Source organism: Alligator sinensis, unplaced genomic scaffold, assembly GCF_000455745.1.
Source record: "Alligator sinensis unplaced genomic scaffold, ASM45574v1 scaffold570_1, whole genome shotgun sequence".
Classification (NCBI taxonomy): Eukaryota; Metazoa; Chordata; order Crocodylia; family Alligatoridae; genus Alligator; species Alligator sinensis.
Window position 1 is genome coordinate 2,199,607 of NW_005841997.1, and position 9,453 is coordinate 2,209,059.

The following is a 9,453-nucleotide window of genomic DNA, read 5'->3' on the forward strand; positions in this document are numbered from 1 at the left end:
GTGGTGCGTTCTCCATGTCTTCACGATTTCATGCTTTTTGGGAACACAAGCTATTGTGCTCAGCATCGAGGTAAACGGGGTGAAATGAAATGACCATGGGTCAGAGTAGATTGTGCAGTTGCCTCTTCTGGTTTTAAACTCTATGCATTGGTGAAGTAGCCCCATTCCAACATGGCTGCAAACCCAGCAGCTCCCTTTCAAAATAGAAACTTTCCTGTCAGATACAGTTAACTTCTCAGCAGGGTGTGCATGCTTGAGGAGCTGAAATAAAAGTGGGTACAGCTCCGCCTGGCTGAGATAGCAAGGCACTTGCACAGCTGCACAACTTCAGAAATTCCTGGTGATTCTGCAAAGGTCAGTCCTTCACTCAAAAATGTGTTTCTGATTACATTCTGCCCCCTTGCAGATAACAATGCAGTCAGTGACAAATCTAGGGAGTCAGTGACAAAGCTAGGAAAAGATAGGCTTTCAGAGCAGCTACCATGCATTTGCCTTCCACTGGCTGACACAGCTCATCTGGTTTAACTTCTGCATGGCAACTGAATGTCAATCAAGCTTGTCACTGCCTTCCGCAGAGAGTACAGTTCCCTTTAAAAACAATATGGCCACTCAGTTAGGGAAATGTTTGGCTCCCTGCTTAGAAATACAACAATTACTTATAATGACTGATGTCTAGGTGGACAGGTAGGAAAACTCCTCTACAAATAAGCAACCCCCTTTTTTCATTTCTGGCCAAAACATGTACTGCACTGAAAAGTGCAAAATGACATTGTTTATGCAAGATGACAAACCATGATGTTATCGTGGCGATATCTGTCCAGTTCCTTATAAAGAACATATGAGATACCTTAAATAGGGTAGGCCAGGCTTTGCAAGTCTCATAGGGTGCAGACAGATGTGACAATTTTTGCCCGATCTGGCCACCGCAAGCAGTCTATAGCTGTGACCAGACACAAGTGCACAGCTGCAAGCAGCTTAAAAAATGGCCAATGGGGTAAAAATCTGACCCTAGCATAAGGTGCAGCCAAGTCCTGCAGAGTTGCGCACCATCCCTGAAACCGAACAGATACACTTCTGATTCTAAGCAGCCCTAGCCAGAAGAATGGACGGTCCAATGGTTCGGAAACTTGCCCCCTATTTGAGAGACTTGGATTCAGTTCTGTTCTCTGCCATGGATCCTATGTTTGACTATGGGCCAGACACTTCGATTCAATGTGCCTCAGTTACCCTGTTGCAAAGTAGGAAAAAAACAGCACTTCCGTATCTGATAGTGACGTTGGGAGGAAAAATGATTATGGCGTGTTTTGATACTGGTGGAATGTCAGTAGCGAAGACAAGACAGGCTAAGGCACATCAGCCTGTACGAGTCCCTGAAGACACTTCAAAGGAGCACATCAAAGGAAGCTCTCATTTTAAAAGCAAAGCTGAGCTCTTTGCTCAGATGAACCGACTAGGAAAATTCTGGTGAAACATTTTTCGTGTCCAAACCTAAGCATTTCACAGTGGCTGTTCAACAACGGGAAAAGTGTGAAAGCCCCCCTCCCCCAGGCAGGGCTTGGATGGCATCCAGGCAGACAGCTTTTTTGCCAGCTCATGCCACAAGCCCCTGGGCAGTCTGCTTGGGAAGGTGAAGGGGAGCTAACAGCCTGGTAGCCACAGCACCTCTGCTCACAGCTCCTCAGCAGCCTGGCCCATCCCCTTGAGAGCCTCAGCTCCCAGGGCACCCAGGGTCTGCAGCTCCAGGGTGGGCTTCCAGGAGTACTGTCTCAGCATCTGGGTCTCTACAGTTTTGAGGGGCTGTGACTTCAGTGCATCTTGCCGGGCGGCCCTGCCTTTGAGCTGGGCTCACTTCCCTTTCACAGGGAATTTTTAATGTTGTTTGGTTTTATTCTAAATCCGAATGAAACCCAATGTTGCAATGTCTGAATCCTCCACAAATCAGTTTCCTGCCTCCACATGGCTCCTCAGTTCCAGCCCCAGGGGGGAGGGTCTTGTACACAGCATTTCCAAGTGGCTTTAGATTTATGACCATTAATTTTTAAATTTTTTTTGGAGCTTAATTCCAGGAAGTTGTTAATTTTGTTTTAATTACACATGGTCCTAAGCCAAAAGTCCAGGTGCAGGAGGGGTGGGAATATCAGCCTCTTGAACACTATGCATGCTTTGCTTCAGCTTGTTTCCAATGCACAAAGCATTGAACTGGGAGTCAGGCGACATGAGGACAGTCCTGGCTCTGCTTCTGACCTGCTGTGCACCTTTAAGTGAGACACTTGAGAGTGGAATATTTTCTTATTTTCAGATCCTAATTTTCATAGTTCTCATCTCGACAGACTCAGGGTTTGTTCTGTACTGGTGCTGTGCAGGCCAATGGGAAGTATGAGAGCTAAGCACTTAATAGGCAAAACAAAGCAGGCGGTGGGCGTTTTAAGTTGCATACCCAAGAATGGAGGTATCCCAATCCAGGGAGAAGTTTTGTACACTTTAGCAGTCTCTGGGCCTAAGTTTTTCCATCAGCAAAATGGGTATTGATGATATTTACTGGTGACTTCTGTCCTGCCCCGCCTGACTCAGTTGGTTTTTATGAAAGCAGTAATGGTGATATTTCCCAGTACATGAAGTGCGTCAAGTCCAGATTAGCCTGAACCAAAGCTTGTGGAGCCAAATCGCCTCTCACTTCAAGGGAAATCCATAGTGAAATCTGAAGCATTTTGGCTTGGGCCCATCTTTTCCTCTGGTGGGATCTTTTCCCCATCAGTCTTTTCCTCTTTTCCGATTAGCTGGGCAATATCTTTCATGAGGGATCAGCTAGCATAAGCCTCTGTACTGCGCAGTCATTGCAGAAATTCTCTTGCTTATTCCCCAGCTGTACAAGTCCTCGGTTATTGCAGCGGGAAGGCTGAGTTGTAGCTTAAGTCATTTTTCCCCTTGATGATCCCACCCCCCTTTTTTTTGTCTTTTGGTCGAGGGTGCTGACCAAGCTCTTTGAGCCATGAAGTCCTGTCTCTCCTCCAGGCAAGATGACAAAAGAAGCTGTTTGAAAGCGCCAGGATGGCTGACACTGTTTTATTTTCAGCCCTCGTTGAAGGAAAAAAAAAAAAAGAAAAGATCACGAAAATGCATGGAGCGTGTCTGTGGTGGTGACTAATGACGATTAGGCCCTTATTGCTGTCAGGTGAGCTGGTAGCCAAGCCTCAGACATGTGGTCATTGTCAAGAGGAATTTCTGACTCCCCTCCCAGGAGCGCCTCCTCCTCCCCTCTCTAGCCATTAATTACTTCCACCATCCTTCCAAACTGCCAAGGAGTGAGGAGCAGCAGAGCTAGAGATGAAAGGAAGCTGCGGCTGCCCTAGTTTCCAGGTCTTTCAAATAACCAGTCTGTAATAACTTCCACAGCCAAGGGAAATGGCCAAGCAGTGGGAGGAAGGTCAGCTCTGAGGGGAGGAAGACTCTTGCGCAGCAGTGATGTAGTGGCTTCTAATGGAAGAAACCTGTGGAATTAATCAAGTGCCGTGCCTCATTTGTTAACGACAGCACGTTTGAAAAAAGCAGCCGCCTTTCTCCCCGGTTTGTGGATGGGACCCGAGACTGCAGCCAAGTGCTGTCAGACTGGCAGGCATAGGTGCTGGATCCCCCCCTGCCTTCCCAAAGCAGACGGACAGGTTCAGGAGAGGTGGAGGGCAGGGGCTTAGTGAAGTGGCTTCAAACAGCCTGTGTGCCGCCTTCTCTCTGAGCTGGTTGCTGGGAAGCTCCAAGCTCGGCCAGTGCTGACCTCCCATGCGTGGCTTCCTGGCTGTCATGCATGAAGTCTGTCACGCTCGGTTTCACCCAGATTAGCCTGCGGTATTGAGATGACATTGTTTTGGCATGCTTGCTTCAGAAAGCAGCAGCTCTGTGGAACCAGTTAAGGCAGTCCTGGGCCCAGCTTCCATCCTTGAAGACAGGAGCGTTCTCCCTTCCATTTTTCTCCTCCCACTCTGAAGCACGGCCTTGATTTCATGGGCCAGAGACAAGGGAGTATCAAAGTGGAATAATTATGGCTAATGCACAATGCAAAACTCCATCCCTTCTCCTGAGGCCACCTCTGCTGAGGCTAGCAAGCAGACACAATAATCGTTTGGGCATGACGCATGAATGGGTGGAAAGGACTTTCTCCAGCGTGGCTCTCTGATGTGCTGAGAAGTGCAGTTGGATAAAGGGAACCTGGACTTTCCAAATCAGGTGAGACATTCCCAATGCAAAGCAAATTCTGGTCGCACATGAACCCCAAGGGTCAGTTCCCTGGCTGCGGTGTGGCCGCTTTGCATCATGCTGCTAGTGCACAGACCAGTGTAGACTTCTGTGCCCCATTGCCTTCTCTAGCAAAGCTGGGGGCACTGATAGAAGAAAAGTGGTGCAGTTGACCCCTCCCTGTGTGCTACTGATCCCTGACTGCCATTGCAGCCTCTTGAAGCCATTAAAAGTAACCCAAGAGAGCAGCAGCTAAAGCTGCTGTATTTGATGCTAGGAGAGTACCTTGCCCATAGCACGAGTAGAGGAATACAAAGAAGAGCTTTAAGATGCCTTGATACACTGCTCCTCCCAACTTGCATCATGTGCTTCTTGTATAGGGCCAATCTCATCTACTTCCAAGCCTAATAAACATTGTATGTTAAGCCAATGCAAGTCCATGTAGGGTCACAGATATGAATTGAGAGAAAGAATCAAGCCTTTTCAAATATTACAGGCCACATGTATGTATAAAAAATGACATAGAGACTCATTATAGGAACCATATGTGTCCTTTCCACGTAGGCTGGACAGATTTCTGTTTGAAGGGATGACAGTCTAACCAAATTGCCAAGCTGTATACAGTATCATGTTACACCCAAGAGAATGACAGCATTTTCTAAGTGTCAGGCTCTTTCCAGGCTCCCATCCCCTTCAGAGGAGCGCAGCTGTATGCTGCCTTATAGGGCAGGATCTTCAGAAATCGTGCACAGTCACTGATTGACCTTAAGCAAGTCCATAACTTTGCTGTGTCTCAGTTTCCCCAGGTGTGAAATGGAAATAACATCCACTTACCTGTATAAAGATCTTGGTGATCTTCAGGTAAACATTCTGCATGACGTGAATATAAAGGACTGATATAACTGGTTGGAAAATGGTGAAGTATCTTGCAAGTTATTGGTTATTACAAGTCTTTTAGGCAAACAAAGCCTGGAGTACTGGATTAAGGGCTGACAAAATGCAAGTCATTGCCCCTTGAACAAATCAGGAAGCTATTTCTCTGAAAGATCCATCAATTTGAGGGCATATATTGATGAAAAATGTTATGGACAGACATGAATTGCCCTAAGGTGTTTGTGACCCAAACATTGCAGTGTTCTGCTAGTACCAGATAACCAGAAAGCGTAATGGATCTGTCTGGTTTTTATAATCCTCATGTGTGAGAAATGCAAAAGAGTAAGTAGATCTCCATGCTGTTTGATAAGAACAGGAAGTACCAGGTCCTAGGCTCTCTGGAAAACCCGGCCCTTCAGTTGGTGAAACTGTGTAATATTCTTCCAGTTGCAGCATAGCAGGGCATTATCAATAACATGGGAGGGGTTTTTCCTAAAAGCTGAGTGGAGCGGAAGGCATCCAGGGAAGATGTGAGTTCACACTCACACTGCTATTCTTTCTTGGAGCTTTAGACAGGTGATGTGGAAACATGCAAACAACCACACGTTCCTCCTTGCATACAGCGTGGTTTGACTTTTAGAACCCGATCCTTTCAGATGCTTTTATAATTGTTTCTGTGTGGATGTGTGTCAGAAAGGGAGAGAGCTCTCTTTATTTTTTTTCCTTGCAGTTCAATGATTAATTAAAGTCTTTAGTCCCATTAAAGTATTAAATTTTGGGTAAATCCTTAATTAAGCCCTCCCTGCTTTAATTAAGGCATTAAGCTTTAATTAAAGTCAATACACTGGCAAAATCTCATTTCTGTCCTGCCTTAACTGGACCACACTGGTTTGTGGCCCCATCAGCTGATGCTACAAAACCAGGAAGCACATTTTTGAAAGTGTCCCCCCCCCACCCCATGTGAATGAGCAGACCTGGGAACATGTCAGTGCTTGTTACCGGAGTACTGAGCCCCACCTGTACGTCTGAATCAGCTTTACAAAACATACCCAGAGAGATGTAGGCATAGACCTTACAGCCTGATACCCTGATTCCTTGCCATTGCTACAGACAGAAAGACCCCCGGCATAAAAGCTCTCTTACCTAGCATTCTCAGCACAGGGGTATTCTCATGGAGATGATTGTACATAGTCCCGCAGAAAGAGTTTTATGGCTGAACGAGGAAGCGTTGTTTGTGGATGTTCACCGATGATGCCTATGCTGGTCCTGGTCTTTGACCTATCAGCAGAGCTTTGCTTCTAGGGCTCTCAATCAGGTATGTTTCATGGGCATTAAGAACCAGAATTGAAATCTCATCCTCTCTTTTAAAGTTCACAGGAAGTTTGCAGTAGACTTTAATCCAGACAGATTCCATCTCAGACATCATAAAGAGCTCAGCTCCCAGTCAGGCCCTAAAATTAATAGCCAGATCTTTCAAAGAGGACAGTATGTTTGGGGCCTGGCTCTCAGCTGTGAATTTTCAGTCCAGTGCTCTAGGACAGGGGTGCTCAGCCCCTGGCCCATGAAGCCATGCCATCCAACCCACAAGGGTCCCTATGGGTCTGAAAACTTGGCAGCAGGGGAGTGGCGGCAGCAATTATTGCTCCTCTCCTGCCAAATTTCTGGACCTGTGGGGAACCCTGCAGGCTGCATAACGCACTAGATCAGCACATGGGGGTGGCCTGGGGCCCATTCTGTGTACTCGGAGGCCAGTTGGAGGCAGTTCAGGGCACCAGTGCAGCAACACGGGTCCCAGGGAGGCAGTGTGCAGCTGAGGGAGGCAGCGAGCAGCCCCAAGTGGGGCTGAGGGACTTGGTGTGAGAGCCTCATCTGGTGGCATGGGGCCAAGGAGGCATTGTGGGGGCCTGATCCAACAGCACAGATCCCTGATCCAGCTAGCAGCTGAGATCCAGCTGAGGGAGGTGGTGCAGGGCCTGATCCTGGCATGCAGGACTTGCTCCGACCCACAGGCTGGCCCCATGTCACTCCTCTGGCAACAAAAGGTTGAGCGCCTCTGCTCATCTCTGACAATGATGCCCTGTCTGCCAGTGCCTTTTGGAAATCTGGCTGTCCCCAAGCTGTGAAAATGGGAGCTGAGCACCGTTGAACCTTCTCCCCCTGATTTTATAGTTTAAAACAAAACAGCAGACGTTTTAAAGCAAATGTAAATAGCCTGGAATTTAAGGGCCAGATTTTCAACTGGTGAAAATGCTTTGCCTTCAATAAAGCTACATCCATTTTCACCAGCTGAAAACCTTGCCGTGGCTATTTCAGGTTTTGTGGGAGGTGCTGATCATCCCAGGCTGTGAATATACAGCTGCTTGGGACTGCTACGCCCCACCAAGAGTTTGTTGTCTGGGGAACAGTAGGCTCTGGAGAGCACCCACTTGAAGTGCACCAGCTACATGTTACTGGAATTGTTCTAGGTCCAGCAATAAACTGTGAATGAAGTTTTTGATGCTGTAGCACAAAGTTTGGCATGTAATGTACTGTTGGTTTCATTGGGAATTAAGGGTGCTCGTTGGGCCTGAGTATGGAAAGGCAAAGGTCCCATGCCATACAATGATTTTCATTATCATTTTCTTCACATTTCACTGAAATCTTCCATCAAAATCTACATACCCTGACTTGTCAAAACTTGTCATTGCAACAGCGGCTTCTCTTTGGAGCAGAATAGAATTGACAAGGACAGACCTGAGTATTTAACAGTGCATTGCATTCCCAGAGCACCTCTCCTCCTGGCATCTCAAAGAGCTTTACAAATCCTACTTAATTGTTCCTCGCAGCACCCCTCTGAGTCATGTAAAGGTCACTGCTCCATTTTCAAGATGAGGAAGCCGAGGCACACATTAAGCCATTTACATGGAGCAGAGTCTGCAGCAGATGTCTCTGCTCCCAGATCCCTTTTAACCATTGCACTGTGCTTACTTTGCTGAAGAGTTATGCAGCTGATGGAAGATAGTGCAAACGCTCCGTGCTCTGTTGTTACCGAGCCCTGCATGTTCAAAGGACAGGATACTTTCCACGTGAACAGATTATGGAGGTCTAGTTCAGACAGAGAAGTCTGAATGTGAAGCCAGTTGCCTAGACAGAGACCTTCAGGTCTAATGCAACATCCCTTGCTAGCTCTTTTCTCAGTGGTTGGAAAATAGAACGATTTTTGTACCACATCCTGACAAGCTGTAGGCAGAGTGGGAGATTGCTGAGGAGTAATCCCACCCTGAGGCCCCACAACCTCTTGACATCGTCTCAAAAAGCAGCCTTGTAGCAGCTCCTCTTCACTAGCAGACCCGTGCATCAGCCTTCCTACCCCCAGCATGCCCTTTGGCCTTCTCCACAGCTTGCTCCCATGGCGGACAGGCCACGGGAGTGTTTGTATTCCTGAGATGAGCACATGTTGTGTTTACACCTGGGTTTTTTTATTAGCATCATGGAGACTGGAAATATTTAGCCTTTGAAACGTTAAGGTATCAGATCCAGTATACTTGCATCTATGTTCTGGCACTGACTCATGGGCTCCAAGGGATTTCTTCAGTGGGAAGACAGGCTGGCATGTTGTGTTTCTGTGACTGCCAAATCTCTGAGATGCTAGCTGTTCTCAGATGCCTGCTTTTAACATTATCTTTCCATTTAATTGCTTAAAATTCTGATAGAAATAATTAAAGATTGTGTGTGAACCAGAACAGGAGTGAAGGACCTGAAATGAGACCTCTAATGGAGAAGTTCCCAGGACAATAGTTTAAGAAAATTACTGGCAGTAGCCCTACAACAACTAACTAGCATGTGCGTTCCGACATACCACACTCATGAGCCATCCCTGGGGGTGTGTGTAGAAGAAATTAACCTCATTAAAAGCCCTGAAAGTCCGTAGGAGTCTCTAAGTAAAGTGGGGCTATCATGGTTGGTGTGCGTTATTTGCAGTTCACCACTTGATTAACCACTAGATATCTTTGTCTGCTTTAGAGTTCCTATATATGGCACCTGCTGAATAAGGGAGACAGAGCTGGAACTAGTAGAGACAGAAGCAACAATTTTTGCCAGATCTGGCAACAGAAAGCAGTTTATAACTGTGACCAAACACAAGTGCACAGCTGCAGACAGCTTCAACAATGGCCAATCTAGTGAAAATCTGATCCGTCATTGAATGAAGTTTCAGATAAAGACATTTCAAAATGTAGCATCTTCTGTAACTTGTGTCTGTGGAGCCCCCAACCTGTCACTGTTTTCAGAATTGGAGTGGGGAAAGGGAGCAGAGGAGGATCAGTCCAGGGGTTTTTTACACCCCCCCCCACCCCGAGGGTGGGGAGGGGGTAT